Source organism: Hipposideros armiger, unplaced genomic scaffold (genome assembly GCF_001890085.2).
Source record: "Hipposideros armiger isolate ML-2016 unplaced genomic scaffold, ASM189008v1 scaffold_166, whole genome shotgun sequence".
Taxonomy (NCBI): Eukaryota; Metazoa; Chordata; class Mammalia; order Chiroptera; family Hipposideridae; genus Hipposideros; species Hipposideros armiger.
This window is the reverse complement of record NW_017731516.1, coordinates 1,991,365-2,003,784: the sequence shown is the minus strand read 5'-3', so window position 1 is coordinate 2,003,784 and position 12,420 is coordinate 1,991,365. Positions and strand designations below refer to the sequence as shown.

General features: G+C 40.3%; 1 pseudogene; it reads left to right on the top strand.

Annotated features, from left to right (window-relative positions):
- Window positions 1–227: 227 nt before the first annotated feature.
- Window positions 228–1,629, top strand: LOC109387683 (transketolase-like protein 1 pseudogene; annotated as a pseudogene).
- The last annotated feature ends 10,791 nt before the right edge of the window (window positions 1,630–12,420 follow it).

The following is a 12,420-nucleotide window of genomic DNA, read 5'->3' as shown; positions in this document are numbered from 1 at the left end:
ATTCTGTCTAGTCCAGCTTCGTTATTGCAAGTGCATTCCTAAATAAATTAGTGTAAATTATTTTAAATTCTATTATCTATTGTATATAAATTCTATTTTCTTATAAATTTACCTTACCTAATACTTTTATAAATGTGTCCCCATTCAAAAATATTTTTGGCATAGTGCCAAGCAGCAGCCCCAGCGTGATGGAGGTTTGAGCATACCCTACACGTATGCACACATCATGCAGCAGTGGTGCTGAGATCATGTCCGTGCTGCTCTTCCACATCATGAGGTATAAACACGCACCCAGAGAACCCACACAACAACTGATTCATCCTCTCAAAGAGACTGTCGTTTGTTGATGTGGCAACCAGATGGCTCACACAAGGACTGGGGGCTGCACTTGTGATGGCGTATATTGGCAAGTACTTTGACAAGGCCGGCAACTGGGTGTTCTGCCTAGTGGGAGATGGCGAGGGTTCGGAGGCTCCGTGGGAGGTGTTGGCCTTCACTTCGCACTACAGTCTGGAGAATCTCGTGGCCATGTTCACTGTGAGCTGCCTGGGTCACAGTGGTGCCTTGTCCCTCCAGCCCTGGATAGACATCTATCAGAAGTGCTGCAGAACCTTTGGGTGGAATACTTTCATGATGGGTGGCCGCGATGTGGAAGCACTGTGCCAGGTGTTCTGGCAAACAACTCAGGTGAAGAACAAGCCCACGGCTGTAGTTGCCAAGACCTTGAAGGGCCGGGGCACCCCGAATGTTGAAGATGCAGAAAATTGGCATGAAAAGCCAATCCCAAAAGAAAGAACAGATGCAATTATCAAACTATGTGAGAGCCAGATACACACCAACAGGAAATCCCCAATTTAAGACTCTACTGAAATCAACACCATGAACATAGAGATTACCTCTTCACCTGCTTACAAAGTCAGTGACATGGGAGCTACTCGGAAAGCACATCGTTTGGCTCTGTTAAGCTGGGCTGCAAAAATGATAGAGTGACTGTGCTGAACGGTGACACCAAAAACTCCAACTTCTCTAAGATATTCAGGAGCACCCTGAGCACTTCATCGATTGCTGAGCAAGTCATAGCGAGCATGGCGCTGGGATGCACCACTGGTGGTCAGACTTTTACTTTTGCTAGCACCTTCACTGCCTCTTTGACCCAAGCATTTGATGAGATCCAGATGGAAGCCATCTCTCAAACCAGCATCAACCTTATTGGGGCCCAATGAGGTGTGTCTGTTGGTGAAAATGGCCCCTTCCTGATAGCCCTGGAGGATCTAGCCATGTTCTGAGACATACCCAACCATACCATTTTCTATCCAAGTGACGTCTTCTCCACAAAGCATGCTGTTCCTGGCCAATACCAAGCGGGTCTACTACTTTCAGAGCAGCCTACCAGAAACTGCCCTTATTTACGCCCCACAAGATGACCTGATTATCACAGTGGAGGATCACCACCCAGAAGGTGGCATCCGGGAGGCCATCTATGCAGCTGTTTCCATGGAGCCTGACATCCTGGTATGTCAGGCTGTGCCAGGAGTGCCTCAGAGTGAGCAGTCAGTGAGCTGCTGGATGCATTTGGAGTTAGTGCCAGACACATTACAGTGGCCTGTGAAATGTATTTTAATGAACTAAAATAGCTTTTGGCTTTAGTCTTAAAAGACTGACCTCTTTACTGTACATTTATGCTTGTTGCCAAACCATCATTTAAGTTTATACTGTTTGTGCTTCTTAAAAGCAAAGCAAGTTAACTGCCTTCCTGTTAAGCCATAACTACATACACAAGTGTAACTCTTATCTTTGAGTCATTAAAGTGGGCTATAAGATTTGAAGTGACAGGATAGCTAAAAAAAAACCCCACCTAATGTTAAGTTTTCTGATAAGACTACAGACATCTGGGTTGGTGATCAACGTAGGATAACAGTTCCTTAAATGTGTGCATTTTCCAGTAAAGAACATGTGAACTGTAGACAGCAACTACCAGGGTTGTGGTGCAACACTATAGCACCATGCTGCACACTGCTGCCCCAGGTCGAGAATTCATGTGCTGCCATTGACCTGCAGCTTCCAGGGTAATGTGTGACTGCAGTTGCCCTGGAACTTCCTCTGGTGTTTGTCTTCACTTATTCTCTTACAGTTCTCAGAAACAACTCATTTGCCCAGTGATCAGACAAAACTGTTAGTTCAATTATATTCATCTACTAAGGATACTAGTTAACATTAATGGTAATAAAGTATTTAAAAACATATACATATATGTATACACACACACACACACACACACACACATATATATGCATAAGTATTATTATGGGCTGAATTGGGTCCCCCCCAACTAATATGTTGAAGTCCTAACCCCCAGTATCTCAGAATATAACTGCATTTGGAAATAGGGTCTTTAAAGAGGCAACTAAGAACAAACAGGTAGTAAGCTTAAAAAAAAAGACATAGAAACCATAAAAAAGAACCAGTCAGAAGAAGACAATAACTGATATGAAGAATGCTCTAGAAGGGATCACCAGCAGACCAGATAAAGCAGAGGATCAAATCAGCAATTTAGAAGACAAGGTAGTAGAAAACACCCAAAAATTGGAACAGCAAAAGGAAAAAAAAATGAAGATAGTTTAAGGGGCCTCTGGGACAACATCAAGCATAACAACATTCACATCACAGGGGTACCAGAAGGAGAAGAGAGAAAGCAAGGAATTGAGAGCCTATTTGAAGAAATAATGACTTAAAACTTTCCTAACCTGGTGAAGGAAATAGACAGATAAGCCCAGGAAGTGCAGAGAGTTCCCAAAAAAATGAATCCAAACAGGCCCAAGACACATTATGATTGAAATGGCAAAAGTTCAAGACAAAGAAAGAATCCTAAAAGCAGCAAGAGAAAACAACTAGAAACTTACAAGGGAGCTCACATAAGATTGTCAGCTGACTTCTCAACAGAAACTTTGCAGGCCAGAAGGGATTGGCACAATGTATTGAACGTGATGAAAAACAAGGACCTACAATCAAGACTACTCTACCCAGCAAGGCTATCATATAAAATTGAAGGACAGATAAAGAGCTTCCCAGACAAAAAAAAAGCTAAAGGAGTTCATCAACAACAAAACAGTATTACAAAGAATGTTAGAGAGACTTATTTAAGACCAAAAAAAAAATCAAAAATATGAATAATAAAATGGCAATAAGTGCATATCTATCAACAATTACTTTCAATGTAAATGGACTAAATGCTCCAATCAAAAACATAGGTGGCTGAATGGATAAGAAAACAAAACCCTTACATATGCTGCCTACAAGAGACTCACCTCAGATTAAAACACAAACACCTTGAGCCATTCTCCTCCGGGAAGTTTTCTCTTATCCATATGATTACCCATGTGTCATAGCAAATTTATATGGAATTATAGTTGGTAGATTTATGTGTCTGTTCCTTGCTTTATAGGATTCTAAGCAAGACAGCAAAATGTCAGCCATCTGGTAGGCATTAGGTATCAGGAGATGCTATCACACAGCATTAAAGAGCAGACGCCCCAGTCTCATCACATACCAGCTATAGGTAGTATGTGCCTAGTGGTCTCATTATGTACCCTCTTGGTATCTCATTTTCATCATTTGTAAAGTTGAGAAAGCCCGGCTCACAGTAAACACTCAAGAACTATGACGATAGTTTTGAATATCTAGATCTGTGTCTGTATCTGTATCTGTCTGTGTCCAGATACATGCCTGTGGCAGAGCAGAGACTAAACCTAGTTGTCACTCTTCATCCAGGTGTGTCTGTAGGCTGCTCTCTCAGGCAGGGCTGTACGCTCTCAGAAATGCACCCTAGAAGCCAGTTGTGTATAAAGTTGTCAGATATTCTTAAAAGTGTTATGTTCGATAGACACACAAAATGTTACAGATTTTAAAAGACCCCATGCTGAAATTTAATTTTATTTAACCAGTACACACCAGTAGAATCTTACTGTTTATTTATGGCTAGAGTGACCGTACATCCCAGTTTGCTTGGGATGGTCCCAGTTTACACCTCCCATTCTGGCATAATTATTAAATATGCCTCATTTCATTCTCAGATGTGCCCTGATTTGGATAATTATATGAGCACTCTATTTGTGGCTCATGATCATTCTGATGGGTCATAGTGTTTTTTCTTATTGGCCAGTACCCATGCCATACCAGTTGTTAAATATTTTTAATATCAGATATGCCTACAACATAATTAAAACACAGAGAGGAGCTTGATTTCTTCTCCTATAAGTTGAATTAAATGCAAATACATTAAGTTCTTAGAATAAGAAAAATGAGAAGAACAAGGCAGGAAAGAGCCTAACTCACCCCCAAAAAACTGACCTGAAAAGGGAAGGAAACCCGGGCACGTCACAGTCCCACTTGATTCTTTCCCAGTTCCACCCGCTCCAACCCCTCTTTCCCACCTGGACCATCTCTCTTTCCTGGTTTCTTTCAGGTGCAGTCACTGTTGAGAGTGTTTGTTCCTTACTTTCTTCCCATTCTATCCCCATAGGAACTTAAGATGCTAACCTGGTCTATGCACAGTTTTCATAGACAGTTTTTGTCCAAAAGTGGAAATTCTAGCTATTGTTCCTCTTTATATGGTTTGTAGATGAGTTAGCTAGAGATGTCTTGTACTTGACCAACCATAGAATTTCTTCAGAGTACATTTCCTTGAAAGGCAGGTGAAGGAAGTTTGTACTTGAAAAAGCATCATCCTTGCCACATCCGTAAGTCTGACCTCCTTAGACTAAAAGGATAATGAGAATTCTACCCTTCAATTGTCTGACAAGGAGGAATGGTTTATGCGGCAGAATTTCTAATGGATTAATGTCAATTGAATTCACAGGTTAAGAAAAGCTGTATATATAAAGTGCTTTCCAAGAATAATATGATCTTGAAGTTGAGGTTTTGTTTTTTGGCTTTTTTTCTTTTTACCTTCACTAGGAGTTTTAAGAATTAAGATCTAGAGCAGTGAGTAGCCATTGGTATTAATTCCATGATTTCCTACAGATAAAGATAGAGCTGTAATGATTCAAATTGGAGCTTAACTAAGTGAGTTTAGCACGAATAAAGACAGTCCTTAAAAGTTTACTCATCTCTATTTATTGTCACCCATAGAAAACATCTTTCAACAAACACAGCGGAATCTAGAGTGGCAGGGAGGAGGGAGGGGTTGCACAGAGATGAACAAACCTAAGTAAAAATAACATTAATGATACCATATATTTTGCCTTTACTACATGTGTTGGTAAACCATTTAATTCAGTATCCACTCTGAAACTAAAGCAGAATCTATGTGTAAAACAATTGCTTTGTGGTACAGCAAAGTTTGATGTCAGACAAATGGCATACTAAGAAGCACATGATGAAAGGGTTTTATTTTGCTTTGAAGCAAACAAAATGTCAGGCACCGCTGTGATTACAAAGGTCTATGACACTAAATCATGTGTAATAATGTTTCAGTATCATGCTTCCTAGACTATGATAGTGAAGTAGTTAGGGGATTACTTAAAAGAAGACTTCTCAATAGTCCCAGTCAATAATCACAGGTTTAAACTTAAAAATATATTCAACAATTAAATGAGGGAATTTTTGCATAACTCCCAGAGCATCTGTCTCAAAAGTACACTTTGGGGGCTGTATGTCTTAGATCAGTGCTACTTAAGATGCCAGGGTGCAAACTGCTTTCTACTGGTTTGTTATGAGATAAAGAGCTTACACCACAATGTAAATCAACATATTGCTTCCTTCATTGAGAACATTCTGCAACAAAACAAAACAAAACAAAATAAAAGTTAGTGGAATTAAGCAGTGTGTTTGATGAAGAAATTGGTCTATATGTTGGTGCTAGCTTCTGATTTTATTGCAATTGTAGCAAAGTTTGTGAACTGACAGTAGTTTACACAATACAGTTTGAGGAACTTGCTGTAAGATATCGTGTTTCCTGTGTCAGTTAGAAATTATATTCAGCTAATGACAGAGACCTAATTATAGAAACTTACTTACATGAATTAGGGGATTCTTCTCTCACAGAAAAGATGAGAGAGACTGTATAGAACTTGTATGTCCATCACAAGCTGAGTTCTATCAGATCCACCAAATCATAAGATTGGGTGGGCCCAGCAGCATTCCATAAGATGCAAGTGGTATACCTGGGATCAGGTGCTATCAGGACCACAAGTAAGCTGCACAGCAGCTGCTCCAGACCCTCATGTTAGCTACCACTGTCACTCCAGCACCTCTTCCTCAGTTCATACCGTTATGGTCAATGGAAGACAAAAATGGCCAAGCTTGTTTCACAGACTGATCAACTCAGCATGTGAGTATAAGCCAAAAATGACTGGTTGCCACTCTATAACACCACTTAGGGATGTTGTAAAAGAAAGGGGGGAGGAAAATCCTCCCAAAGACAGAGCTTCAGATAGAGTACCTGGTCATCCTCTTTTACATGGAAAAAGAAGGGGCTTGAGGCAAGAATAAATATGGCATACAGAATAAATAATAAGATTGAAGACAAAGAAGTCTGGGAAGGGATATATGGATGGACCTATGGGAGTGGAGAAAAGTACTGCATGTTATCCATCAAAGAGCACCAATCATGGAGAAGATAATAAACAACAAAGTAGGCAGAATGACTGCCAGTGGACATCAGAAGCTATTGTTCTTGACCACCCCAGTTATGGCACACTGGGCGCATAAACAGGGTAGCCATGGGAGTAGGGACGGAAGCAGGGGCCTGACTGCATGAGTTCCCACTCACCAAAGCTGACTTAAATATTGCTTCTGCCCAAATCCAAACCTGTCAGCAATAGAGACGAATACTGAACCCCCAATATGGCACCCTTTCTCCAGACCAACTTGGTGCCAATTTGATTACATTAGACTCCTTCCACCTTGGAATATCCAGTAATTTATCTAAAATGACTAAAATCAACAACTATTGCAATATGGGTTCACCTTCCTCACCTGTAGGACCTCAGCCAGCACTATTATCCAAGTGCTCACAGAACGTGTGACCTGCTGCCACCTTTGGATCTCACCTAACATTGCTGGAGCCCAAAGGACCCCCTTCAAAGCAAAGGAAGTTAGAGAGCAGGCACCTGATTATGGGATCTCTGTCTAAATATAAAGATGCTTAACCTTTCTACTGCCCACTGGACCAATATTATGGGAATATCAAATAAAACTTGACCCATAAATCTGTCTGAATCCTCTAGTTTTCTAAAGCCTTTCTCAGATAATTCATGCTTCAGCCAGAGTGCTTTTCCTGGTGCTTCTTCACCTTAATTTTCATTGTCCTCTGAACACAGTTAAGGTGTCCGTTTTCATTATTTCCCTCTTCTTTCCATATCTTATCTTACTCCCATGAAATCTTGCCCTTGCTATATACAATACAGTTCTTGGAATCCATGTCCCAACATCATGTTGCCAGCAGGACTGAGTTACAGCAATATACTTTTGGTTCTTGTAACAGCTAAAAATAAAATAAAGAGGGCCGGCTGAGTGGCGCGATGGTTAAGAACTGGCTTGGGACACCAGAGGGCCCCGGTTCGGATCCCACATATGAGGGCCAGTGACACTGCCCTCTACAGTAAAGATGCTGAACAACAGCTCGACCTGAGGCTGGGCTGCCATGAGTCGCCAGCGACGGTGTAGGCTGCAGCCCCTGCTGCAGTGGGTTGCCATGGGCTACTGTATGTAGCCAGCAGCCAGCGTGAGCGGCCAGCAGCCGCAGTGAGCGGCCGTCCAGAGGCCGGCGACCGATCTGCCTCACCCGGGAAGAGCGCAATGATAATACCAACATGGGCCAGTGAAACAACGTCCTCCACAACTAGACTGAAGAGCAAAATGACAGCAACTTGTCTGTTCCCCTTCCCCCAATTCCCCAGCACTATTCCCATCCCCCCAATTTTCCAATAACAATCTTTAAAAATAAATAAATAAATAAAAATAAATAAATAAATAAAATAATGAAAAGTATGTGAAGACAAACAGGATCTCCAGCAGGCTAGTGGTAACTGAGTGAGAATCAGTCTGATATATCACACTGGGGAATTTTTTTCCATGCTCCATCCCTCTGAATAATTGTTCCCTCTTTAATTAATAAAAATATGTTTTCTCTGTAACAGATCCTTGATCTGTTTCTACAAAATACCACGTGATCAAATTTGGTTACCTCTGATCTTTCCATGTCCTCTTTATCTTGACTTTCTATTTAAATATGTTAGGAGCCTAGGATAAATATGTTCCTCCTCAAGAATAAGATTTTTATCCCTGATTAAATACAATTTCCCTAATATTCTAACCATGTGAGCACAAGTCAACTAATTCCTCAGTATTCACAAATTCATTGATCAACTACTACCTGCCCTCAGAAAAGAATTTTCTACATCTGTTTTCTCTAGCCCCCATTTTTCTATGCCTCTTTTCTATTCCCATTGCCAGAGTCTATTTTATTCAGACAGCTTAAAACATCACAGTGCCTCTTTACCCATGCAACATTGTCTTCTCATTTCTGTAATATGCACTTTTTTTCTTTTAATAAAATCTTGGCCTGCTTAGATGTACTCCTAGAACATCAAGCCAGGAGTTCTTGTTATATTTTTCCAGTTATTTCTTCCAAAATATATCACACATTACTTTACTCTTGAAGCTTACATCATCTTCTTTCATCCCTAGCAAGAAATAACTACAAATATGACACTTGGAGTAATTCTTTGTTATTTGATAATCAAAATTCCTATAAAATAATCCTTAGGCAGCCCATGCTGATTTATCTTTTGAGTCTTTTTCTGACAATAACAAAAAGTCGCTGAAACAATTCTGTGATATCTGTGTTGCATGGCTTCAAATAGGTTCCTCATTTCAGCCTTCCCTTTCTGTACTTAGATCTCAGGAGGAACAGGTGGGACAGAGGGAGAAAAAACAAACCCTCATGTCCCAATAACAGATAAACCTTAAATTGCTCTCTGCCCATCTCACCTTATTCTTTCCTTTGTTCTCCTTTCTGAAGTATTAATTCTGCCTCTCCTGGATTGTTTCACTGGATATGAAACCTTCCCGGACTCCCCTGACTTCCAGCATTTGCATGGAAAATACAGGATACTCTGCTGTGTATTTGCTGTAACAACAGTGCCAGATGTGGGTGTGCACAAATGATTTGTTTTAGCTCAGCTAAAGGGCTAGTTCTTCCGCATTGCATTTTCCACCTATACAAATGCTGGAAGTGCAACTGTTTCCAAATCAATGCCTGAGGAACTTATTACATGGGTCATTATACACTCATCTAACATACATACATTTATTTATTTATTTATTTATTTTAAGATTTTATTGGGGAATTGGGGGAGGGGAACAGTGTTGGGGAATTGAGGAGGGGGACCAGACAAGTTGTTGTTCTTCAGTCTTTGTTGTGGAGGATGCCAGTCGCCATCTGGCTTCTAGTTGGCAGCTTGTGGCCTCTAAGCTCAAGGTGCTGTGTTCAATCTTAGTTGTGGATGGGTGTGGCCACCATCCCATGTGGGAGTCAAACCAGCAGCCTTGTTGTTAAGAGCGCAGGCTCTATTCACTGAGCCATCCGGATGGCAGCTCAGCTCAAGGTGCCGAGTTCAGTCTTAGTTGCGGGTGACTGTAGCCCACCATTGAACAGGCAATCTTGTTACACCAACTGAGCCATCCTGCCACCTGGTGGCAGCTCAGCAACAGCTCAGCTCAGGCACAGCATCACTGGCCCATGTGGGAATTGAACCGGTGGCCCTGTTGCTCAGAGCTCGTGCTCTTAAGCCAACTCTTAACCAACTGAGCCACTCGGCCAGCCCTCATCTAACATTTATCGAACGAATACCTCTTCAGTGTCATTCACTGCACTAGCTGCTCAATCAAGTGGTCCTAGGTCACTACAGCCCATAGTCTGAAGAAAAAAAAAGAAAAACAAGAAAATAGGTGATTATGATTTTGAGTGTAAAATATAAAAGAGGGTATGGAATTATAAATGCAAATCTCCAAATCAGTGTAAAGAGAGGGTGGAGGAAGGAGAGAGTGGAAAGAGGAGAAGAACCGATAGAAATTAACTGGGCAGAAGAGAAGGGGGGCAATGCTCCAGGCAAAAGGTAAAGCAAATAAGAGGGGGGGGTGATGAGATTTTATGGAATGGTCGGGTGATGTGCATGGTTCTATACAGCTGTAGAGAGGAGTCTGGGGAAAGAGTGGAAGATGATGCTAAGAAGACAGCAAGAGCCAGTTCATAAGGAACCTTGTATCACATGTTGAGTTTGCCCTTTGTCCCACCCTCCTACTATCTATGGCTTTAGTTTCTAGACTTCTGACTAACATCAGGGAAGAGGGTCCAGGTTCTATTATCTGCTTTCTGCTTTTTAATACTTGAAACTCCTTTGATTCCGGGCTGTACTCTCAATCTCATGTTCTGCCTCTCTCAATTATCCCAAACGCCACTGCCACATTAACTATATTCTTGTATTTTTTTCTTCTAGAAATGATATTGGGGAACAGTGTGTTTTTCCAGGACCCATCAGCTCCAAGTCAAATAGTTGTTTCAATCTAGTTGTGGAGGGTGCAGCTCAGTGGCCCATGTTGGGATTGAACCGGCAGCCTCGGTGCCACGAGCCTGCGCTCTAATCAACTGAGCTAACTGGCTGCCCCAATATATTCTTGTATTTTATCTCTTACATCTCTACTTTGAAATCTTCAGCTTTAATTACCAACCAAATACAGAAATCCCTACACAAGGTGACCCCAAATGAATCTCCACTATCATTTCCATTTTTCCCCTAAACACAGTTTACACATGAGTGCTGTGGTCTCTCAAGTCCAAACCCTTGTTCACACAGTTCCTCTCACAATGTCCTTGCTGTTTTTCATTTACTCAGACCTTTTCAGTCTTCCAGACAGGTCTCCAATGTTAATTTGTCTACATGGAATCAACATTGTATTGATTTCTATTATCTTGCAGCATTTATTGTACTCTGCCCCATTTATTTTATTCATCTGACTAAAATGATTGTTCCTTCATGGTCAAAACTGTCTTGGCCACATTTTTTTTTTATTTCCCACAGTACATAACACTATTCCTTGAGCAGAGGTGCTAGGTAAATATTAAATTGGAGCATATAAAATTGATGACTAATTATTAGTGCACCTCAGTTAATCTACCCCTTTTATCCTCAATGATCATGATAGTTATGCTATCACCTCAAATTCCTTTACTATGCTATGTACAAGGAAGATAGAGACTGATGTTTTATCTTTATTTTATGAAAATTACCATATTTCCTCATGTATAAGACATTCCCATGTATAAGATGCACCTTAATTTTGGGGCACAAAATTTGAAAAAAAATATATTACATAAAGTTATTGAACTCAAGTTTTATTCATCATAAAATTCATACAACTCCTCATCACTGTCAAATGCAAGTAAAAAAATCTACAACCATTGTATAAGATGCACCGTTTTTAGACCCCAAATTTTTTGAAAAAGGGTGCATCTTATACATGGGGAAATATGGTAACATTTGAGTATTAAAAAGTAGTTTATTTAAATGTTTTGGGACTGGAGTCTAAACTCTTGATACCAATTTAGTGTTTGTTTAGACCATGCTAGATCCAGGACTCTTTTCCTTGAAGGATTAAAAGGTAAACTTTTAAAATATGTATATTACGGATTATTTTTACTACTATTTATCATTAACACTGTGAGGAAAGATAGTGGAAAAGTTGTTAATTCACTAAAAATAAGTTAGGTGGTTTTCTAATTTTACAATTCAGAGATAAGAAGACTTCACTTAAAGGGATAGAAAGTGAAGAAATAGTTCAGAATGCTCTAGATTAATTGGAACTGCTTTGGGTTAATTTGCTAAAAATCAATTTATTCAAAGCCATTTCACCACATGGCAAACCTACCAAAAGACCATCGTGGAGGAAAAATGTCTATTCCACATCATAAGGCTCTAGGAACATTTGTTGCAACCATTTGAGGGCAGTGTCAGGGGTGGGACACAAACCCACCAAAATAGAAAAGGCTATAAATTGGATTGAAAAAAGAGACCACCCATTCACAAGTAAAGCATTAAGCACTCGGCAAGTATGAGGTCTCCCACTTGTAAAATATGCATGAAATTAGCATCCAGCTAAATTGGACAGATAAATCCTTAGTAAAATGATTGAGGTGGAAAGGCTACAGTGAAACTAAAACTTTGAAAACATCTTTCATAATTCATCAATGCTGACAAACTGACTTTGGAAACTGAATTGTCCTGATTCTAGTTTGGAGAATTGTCTAGCCTTGTTTGCTGATATGTTCTTCTTCTATCAAGTGTGGTTTCACAAGAACACTGATTTGAATACTCAAATAATTGTCGTATTTTAAGCTTTACAGGTGCTGAGGTTTCTGCT